The 7,984-nt window shown below is 40.6% G+C and overlaps 1 protein-coding gene across 1 annotated transcript in view; it reads left to right on the plus strand.

Annotated features, from left to right (window-relative positions):
- The first annotated feature begins 4,395 nt into the window (after positions 1–4,395).
- Positions 4,396–7,984, plus strand: part of LOC115239434 (A disintegrin and metalloproteinase with thrombospondin motifs 7-like) — a 42,051-nt gene continuing 38,462 nt past the window's right edge. The window contains exon 1 of the mRNA XM_029813951.1: positions 4,396–4,852. The gene's annotated coding sequence lies outside the window, so the exon portion shown is untranslated. The remainder of the gene's footprint in view (positions 4,853–7,984) is intronic.

A 7,984-nucleotide genomic window follows, 5' to 3' on the forward strand; every position in this document is an offset into this window, starting at 1 on the left:
AATCACCGCTTTGTTTGCGAATTGTCAATGGATTTCGACATGACGACCACGTATTCATTATTAAAACTACGTCGCCGTCAAAGTTACGTTTGTAGCACGTAGTATGCACTACGCTAATAAAGTCATCGCAATTCTATCGAAACCGCTCAATGTATTGCTGAAAATCCATGACACAATTTCCCGTGAGGATGACAAAGAGCCAGCACAAGTTTGCATCTCGTCGTTATTGTCGAGATCCCGGGCCGTATTAATTAATTATGTGCGAAAGATATGTGACTTCGACAACGACTTTCTTGATAATAAGCAGGTAGCTAGTAGCTATTCACACGTCCTACGAACTCGCGCTCGCGTAGGCCGACCATTCGTAAATTTTAAAATCGATACGACTTTCGGCAGCAATCGGCAGCTGCTGAGAAAGATCAAGCAGTGCACCGATAATGCGATATCTACGCGCATAAATTGATAATTATACCAAGCGTGCATAAAAGATACTTTTTATCGTAGCTCGCTATATTAAACAACTTCAAAGTAGAAGATAAGAATCCTTGAAATCGACTTCGCAATATCCTGCACACACGCTTCTTTTTCTCTTTTTATATAAGGTACGTATACACAAGAAATTGCGTCAATTACTTAAGAGATATCATTTCGCCACTCGTGTTCAAATACATAATGATATAAGATATAATTAATTATTAATAATGCATATTTTTGATCCATTTATCCATATTAAAATGTATATTAACTGAACACATTTTCTTCAACAGTTCCCGCTTTATAAATTACTAGTTTGCTTAATCGTATTCACTGAATACGCTCGTAAAGGAACTATCTCTTTGAAGCAAACGCACAGTATGTTGCGCATTTTGGCGTTCTTTAACAGGAGATTGCTCTTTGGCAAGGTTTTCGTATAATCCCGCCGACATCACCGGTCTTTCTTCGATGCTGCACACGTGCGATCCCACCTCGCTTCCCATTTCGGCATTACACGTCGGAGCTCCTTTGCGCGTGGGATGCCGATGGGCTCGATTTCGGTCGAGCGAACTCAATGAGGAGAGATACAATCCATCGGAGAGTGCCGGAGTATCTCGGGACCGCTTGCGAAATCGGAACGGATACCTCAGCGAGAACGAGACCAGAACGAGACGAGACGAGAGTACGAAGGGGGACGGTGGATCGAAAGGATTAAGAATGAACGTAACGATAAATTTATCACTGTCTGAGGAAGAAAGGAATAGCCGACGCTGCATACATATTAGAGTATCGGATCGAGAATGGAAACGCCTGTCAAGTAAGATAGACGCGATTTTGCGATATCATGCTTCGTGTCTTTTCTCTCTCTCTCTCTTTCTTTCTTCCTTCATCTCTCTGCCTCAATCTCGATCCGTCGATTAAGAGATAATGTCATTTTGTCAGAAATAGTACCTATAAAATGCGAGCAACAAGATCAACTCCTCTTTTCCTATCCTTATGAATAATACGATGAAGTCGCGATATCATCGAACCACCGGGTATAAGCGCCGTAGAAGTCTCAGGCACGGCAACGCGATAGTGCTAATTAATCTGGCGCGGTAGTGACTTCGCAGGACCAGGTAGGATTTATTGCTTATAAGCAAAGTTGAATCACCGCTTTGTTTGCGAATTGTCAATGGATTTCGACATGACGACCACGTATTCATTATTAAAACTACGTCGCCGTCAAAGTTACGTTTGTAGCACGTAGTATGCACTACGCTAATAAAGTCATCGCAATTCTATCGAAACCGCTCAATGTATTGCTGAAAATCCATGACACAATTTCCCGTGAGGATGACAAAGAGCCAGCACAAGTTTGCATCTCGTCGTTATTGTCGAGATCCCGGGCCGTATTAATTAATTATGTGCGAAAGATATGTGACTTCGACAACGACTTTCTTGATAATAAGCAGGTAGCTAGTAGCTATTCACACGTCCTACGAACTCGCGCTCGCGTAGGCCGACCATTCGTAAATTTTAAAATCGATACGACTTTCGGCAGCAATCGGCAGCTGCTGAGAAAGATCAAGCAGTGCACCGATAATGCGATATCTACGCGCATAAATTGATAATTATACCAAGCGTGCATAAAAGATACTTTTTATCGTAGCTCGCTATATTAAACAACTTCAAAGTAGAAGATAAGAATCCTTGAAATCGACTTCGCAATATCCTGCACACACGCTTCTTTTTCTCTTTTTATATAAGGTACGTATACACAAGAAATTGCGTCAATTACTTAAGAGATATCATTTCGCCACTCGTGTTCAAATACATAATGATATAAGATATAATTAATTATTAATAATGCATATTTTTGATCCATTTATCCATATTAAAATGTATATTAACTGAACACATTTTCTTCAACAGTTCCCGCTTTATAAATTACTAGTTTGCTTAATCGTATTCACTGAATACGCTCGTAAAGGAACTATCTCTTTGAAGCAAACGCACAGTATGTTGCGCATTTTGGCGTTCTTTAACAGGAGATTGCTCTTTGGCAAGGTTTTCGTATAATCCCGCCGACATCACCGGTCTTTCTTCGATGCTGCACACGTGCGATCCCACCTCGCTTCCCATTTCGGCATTACACGTCGGAGCTCCTTTGCGCGTGGGATGCCGATGGGCTCGATTTCGGTCGAGCGAACTCAATGAGGAGAGATACAATCCATCGGAGAGTGCCGGAGTATCTCGGGACCGCTTGCGAAATCGGAACGGATACCTCAGCGAGAACGAGACCAGAACGAGACGAGACGAGAGTACGAAGGGGGACGGTGGATCGAAAGGATTAAGAATGAACGTAACGATAAATTTATCACTGTCTGAGGAAGAAAGGAATAGCCGACGCTGCATACATATTAGAGTATCGGATCGAGAATGGAAACGCCTGTCAAGTAAGATAGACGCGATTTTGCGATATCATGCTTCGTGTCTTTTCTCTCTCTCTCTCTTTCTTTCTTCCTTCATCTCTCTGCCTCAATCTCGATCCGTCGATTAAATATACAGGATGTAAGAACAAAATTGAATATGGGAAGAAATAATTTCGTGAAAGATGTAGATAAACAGTAACATGAAAAAGAGATAAAAACACAAAAAGTAGGTATCTTTTACAGACGTTTGAACATTTTTTTTTTATAGACATCAGTTATCCATATTACATATTTCTTATCTTTCTACTCCGTTAATTCCCGTGTTATATCGATTTTTACTGGAGAGAAAAAAATATTAATCCGGGCATTTTTCTTCCGAAAACTGCAGCAAAGTTGGATTTGCGAGCCGATGGTGAAATTAATTTCACTGAGATCTCTATCTTTCACAACCGCGTGCTTCGGCTGCTGCACTTTTTCCTTTATCGTCGGCGTCTGGAAAAAGTATTACCGGCAGTATCGGCTTAATGGTTCCGTCGAGAGGATAAAACGGTATATCGTGCAATTAATCCGAAAGGATCGGCGGAGCGTGTCATAAGAGCTCGTAAACCCAGGAAGCATTTTCTCGCGTGTCTTCTGACGTAAGAACGAAGCACTAATAAAAAAAAGATATGAAAGGGAATCGCGCTATTAGACGACTATTCAAAGTGATTGATCTTGACGGACGCCGAAATCAAAGCGCGAGTTTTCTATTTGAATAATACGATGAAAAAATACTCATGAATGATGCAGAATATATAAGCCATTCATAAAATCTATTATAATTCCATTTCTCCTCGCTCGCTGAAGAGATCAGCATATTTTCATCCATTTCGCACAGTCCATTCCGTGACTAGTCGGAGGATTATGGATTCGAGAACAAGAACGTACCACTTCATAGGCTCTCGTAAAATCGGGAAGAATCCTCTCGGAGGCGCGCGCGAGAAGAAGTCGCGAAACGGAGAGAAGAAGTCGCTAGAACGAGCGAGAGAAGTAGAGGGAGATGGCAAGGCGGACGGAAGGCGACCGAAGGAGAGAGGCGTACAGAAAACGGGTCCACGGCTGGGTGGAGGAACTAGTCTCACCTAGTAGATCGCCCTGTCGCGGTGTGTGCTTTCGCGGGCGGCCGACAGACGCGAACGAGAGTAGGAGGAGGGAACGTGAGTTCCCTTCTACGCAACGCGAGAGAGAGGAGGCGGAAAAAAAAAGAGAGGCGAGAGAGCACGCACACGTACACACGAGGATACACGCGGTCCACGAATGTATGCGTGTTCGCGTATATGCACATGATCGTTGCACATATGTGTGCGCACCAGGAGGAAACGCACGTACGTGCAGAAGAAGTCGAGAAAGAGAAAAAGAGGGAGAGAACAACGGGGGAAAGACAGAGATGAAGTGAGAAAGAGAGAAGCGAGGGAGGCAGAGAGACGGACCGTGTGTATGTACCACCAGAAGAGTGTACCAGGCTACTAGTGTTGTGACGGCGATCGTGCCCACGACTTCTCCGGCGGGCCGGCATCCGCGTTCTATCCGTCTATCTTCCTCTTCATCGTGACCTCCCTGATCTCCGTCGTCACGTCGAGTTTCTTTCTCACCCTCTGGAGGCCCCCTGGTGTCTTCTTCCTCGTTGAGAGCGATTCCTCCTACTCTACTCCCAATCTCTTTTCTTCTCTTTACTTTAGAGATTTCTCTCTGTCGCATTTCCTTTCTCCTCTCCGTCCTCAGTGCGATTCGGCGACACGCGCCTTTACTTCCGGCCGAAAAGTGAAGGCTCAGAGGCGAATCAGTGCACTTCGTCGCGGCTGGAGGTATACGCCGGAGGTGTCGTCGTAAAGTGCGCGCGTGATCAAGCTCGGTGTCCACGCGTGTACGAGTGCAGGTGCTCCGGAAACACACGCCACGTGCTGTAGCGATGTCATCGCCAACGGGTATGTGACTTGCATCGCGATATGACGAGATTTCCATCATTTTTACGAGCGGCAAACGTCAACCGCATGACGTGAAACATCTTTCGCAAATGACATATTATATGGACCTTATGACTTCGGTTGACGAGCCGAGTTACAACGTAGCCACGTGTTCGCGCTGCATCTGCCTCGCGCGTAGAATTCCTAAGTTTATCTCCGCGATTCATGTCATATCCAGAACGCATATTGGATTGTCGATGCAGAAACGCAAGTTGCCGATAAAGGTGCTAGATCACGTCAGACTGATGCCTTCGAAGTTTCAAACTGAAATAAAGCCGCGTGTTTTGCTGCAGTTTTATAATTACTGCATGTTCTTATTAGTTTAATTTTATTAATTGAGTTAAGAGTGAAATAAGAGTATACTTTTTTACATTCAAAACATACATGATTTGATACCACTTCTTTTACCAAATACACATTAATGATACTAATAATATTAAGAACCGTCATTATTGTGGTCATTTAAAATAAATAAGTAAAATTCGTCTCGTGAAAATGCATGGCGATAAACGATCTATCCTCTCTTACTTCTAGACATAAACGATTAAAAGGTACTTTAACAATTAATCATGCACACAGCACAGATGCTCAAGCAAATCCATTTAAAAAGTAACAGATTCCCAAATTCGCTTTTTTACGAGACCACATATTTTGCTACGCGAAAAAATGTCGGCGTCGTCAACGGCCTCGTTTATCTCACGCCAGACGAAAGAATAAAAATCGTGCGGCATCGTAGACGACGACCCTTCCTTGGTAGATGGAAGGCCTTTCTTCCGGTCGCGAATTACATCGCGACGCGCCGAACAACCGCGCGAAAAAATAACGCCTTCCATAAATCTCGACAAGAAATTACGTAAACGACATTCATCTTAAATCACGTTTGCACGCCGGCTCATAATAAACGGCTGCGAATTTTCCGACGGAAAAATCCACGCAACGCGAACATTACATTCCTCGGACAGCAGGCCTTTTATTAGACGACATCTCAAGTGAATCGCTATGATTTATTTACAATATATAGGAGCATTTTCAACTTATGTGAAATGCGTGTAAATTGCTTCGTAATTTGCAATATTTTATCAAAGTCCTCCTGGCATATTTCATAAGAAATAACAGATATTAATAAAACGCCAGTTGTGTATAACATCACCAATAATTAGTCGCGTAATACTTTGCTCGGGTATTGTTAAAAAAAGCCAACGCTCAAACGATTTCCATATATTGTTCGATATTATACAAACAATATATGGAAATCGTTCGCTTTACGTCCTTCGACCAACTTCCATTTTTCATCGAATTAATAATTTTCCACGAACGACAAAGACGTTTAGATTCTCGTATCGGCGGCAGTTATCCGCGAGTCGCCCGACTTGTTTTTCTGCTCCACAGAAAGCATCGCCCGAGGAAATGTATCGCGCGTCACGGATCATCTGCGATTTTACATTGACATGTACGCTTAATGGATCGAATATCGTGTATTCATCGAACGGCACGCCCGCGCGTTGAATAATCATGCAATCTTAATCGGTCATAGCTACAAATCATATGACAGTGTTCCCAACAGCAAACAGCAGATAATCGAGATTAAACGCGATCGCCAAAAATCAGTAGATATTTTTTTCTGCATGTAATAAAATTCCCGCTTTAAAAATTATTGCTGTTCTTAAATAAACTGATCTCGAGATTTTAAAGTCGCAACCACCCAAGATCAAATTTACCGCTCATATGTATAATTCTTGATCATCCAACCCTGGCGCGGGAGAGAGCGTATTAATTAATCAAAATGGGTCAGCATTATTTGCTGAATGAAAACCCGCTATTTGCACATCGTATACCTTTCTGTGCCGGATGTAGAAAAATAGTCTTACTCTTACGTCATTATGTTGTTACACGTATCATGATAATGATAACCCGACAACGGCGGTACGTCAGCGTGTTCAAGGAGTTGCATATCAAATCGAAAGTCAACAAATTATGCTGCAGTTAATGAGAGACTTGTTTCGACTTCGAAGAAAGCCACGTAATTATTAAATCGTTAAGGAGGGTCGTACACAGACAGGTACATTGCTTCTCGCGATCTCGCATGAGGATAATTCTCTGATGTTCAAATTATCGTTAACATCGAGCTCAATAAAACGCGATAGTTGGTCGCATCGATAATAGCAACTATCATTTGTGTTTCTGGGTGAGAATCGATCAGAATAAAACTTTGCACTTTTTTGGCAGTGTTAAACAATATAAACAATGCATTGACAAATTGTTGTAAAAGAAAGTTTTGCAAATCCATATTTAATCGCAATTATCTTCCAAAAATCATTGTTTAATATCATGAAATCTAACATATAAATTATTTACAAGCAATAAAACACATTCCAACAAATTCAGTATTTTTGTATTTAATGAATATTTTTTCGTAATGATAGAACTTCATAAATATCGTCTAGTAATATAAAAATTATATTCTGTGATCACATAAGAAAGCTTTGCTTGATTTATATTATATGAAGATTTAACAAAAACCCTTTTATATATGTTTACATATATATTCTGTAAACTTCTGAGCGATATAATTAAAGGTCTGGAAATATTTTTATCATTATCACATAAATAAATAAAAGAAATAAATCACATTCTCTTTGAGTAAATAAACAAGAGCAATTTACAACGTTGAAGAAGTAACGCAAAGAAATGTAATAATTTCTATTTTATTTAATTATTTAACTACGCAAGACGCACGCGCGCAAGTACTATAAAAATTTCTGACATTTCGCGTTTAAATAAACTAATATAAAGTTATTGCACCATAAATTTTTCCTATTTCCACTATTTCTACCTCTTCGCCATTGTATTTGCATTCTTAATTAAGAGTCACACGCACATTAATTTTAGTCTAATAATTATGCCGTATATCATTCAAGTATATTTCTCATTTTCGATTTATATGAAAACGATTTTATTTTATAAACATTTAAATTAATATGGAAATTTTTCGTGGAAATATTTTAAAGCTTGCTTCCAAACTCAACAAAATAAATGTTTTCATGGATCATGTTTTTTATTATTCTATTTAAAAGATCTCGATGTATAAAATCC

The sequence above is a fragment of the Formica exsecta genome, unplaced genomic scaffold, assembly GCF_003651465.1.
Source record: "Formica exsecta isolate Colony F162 unplaced genomic scaffold, ASM365146v1 scaffold116, whole genome shotgun sequence".
Classification (NCBI taxonomy): Eukaryota; Metazoa; Arthropoda; class Insecta; order Hymenoptera; family Formicidae; genus Formica; species Formica exsecta.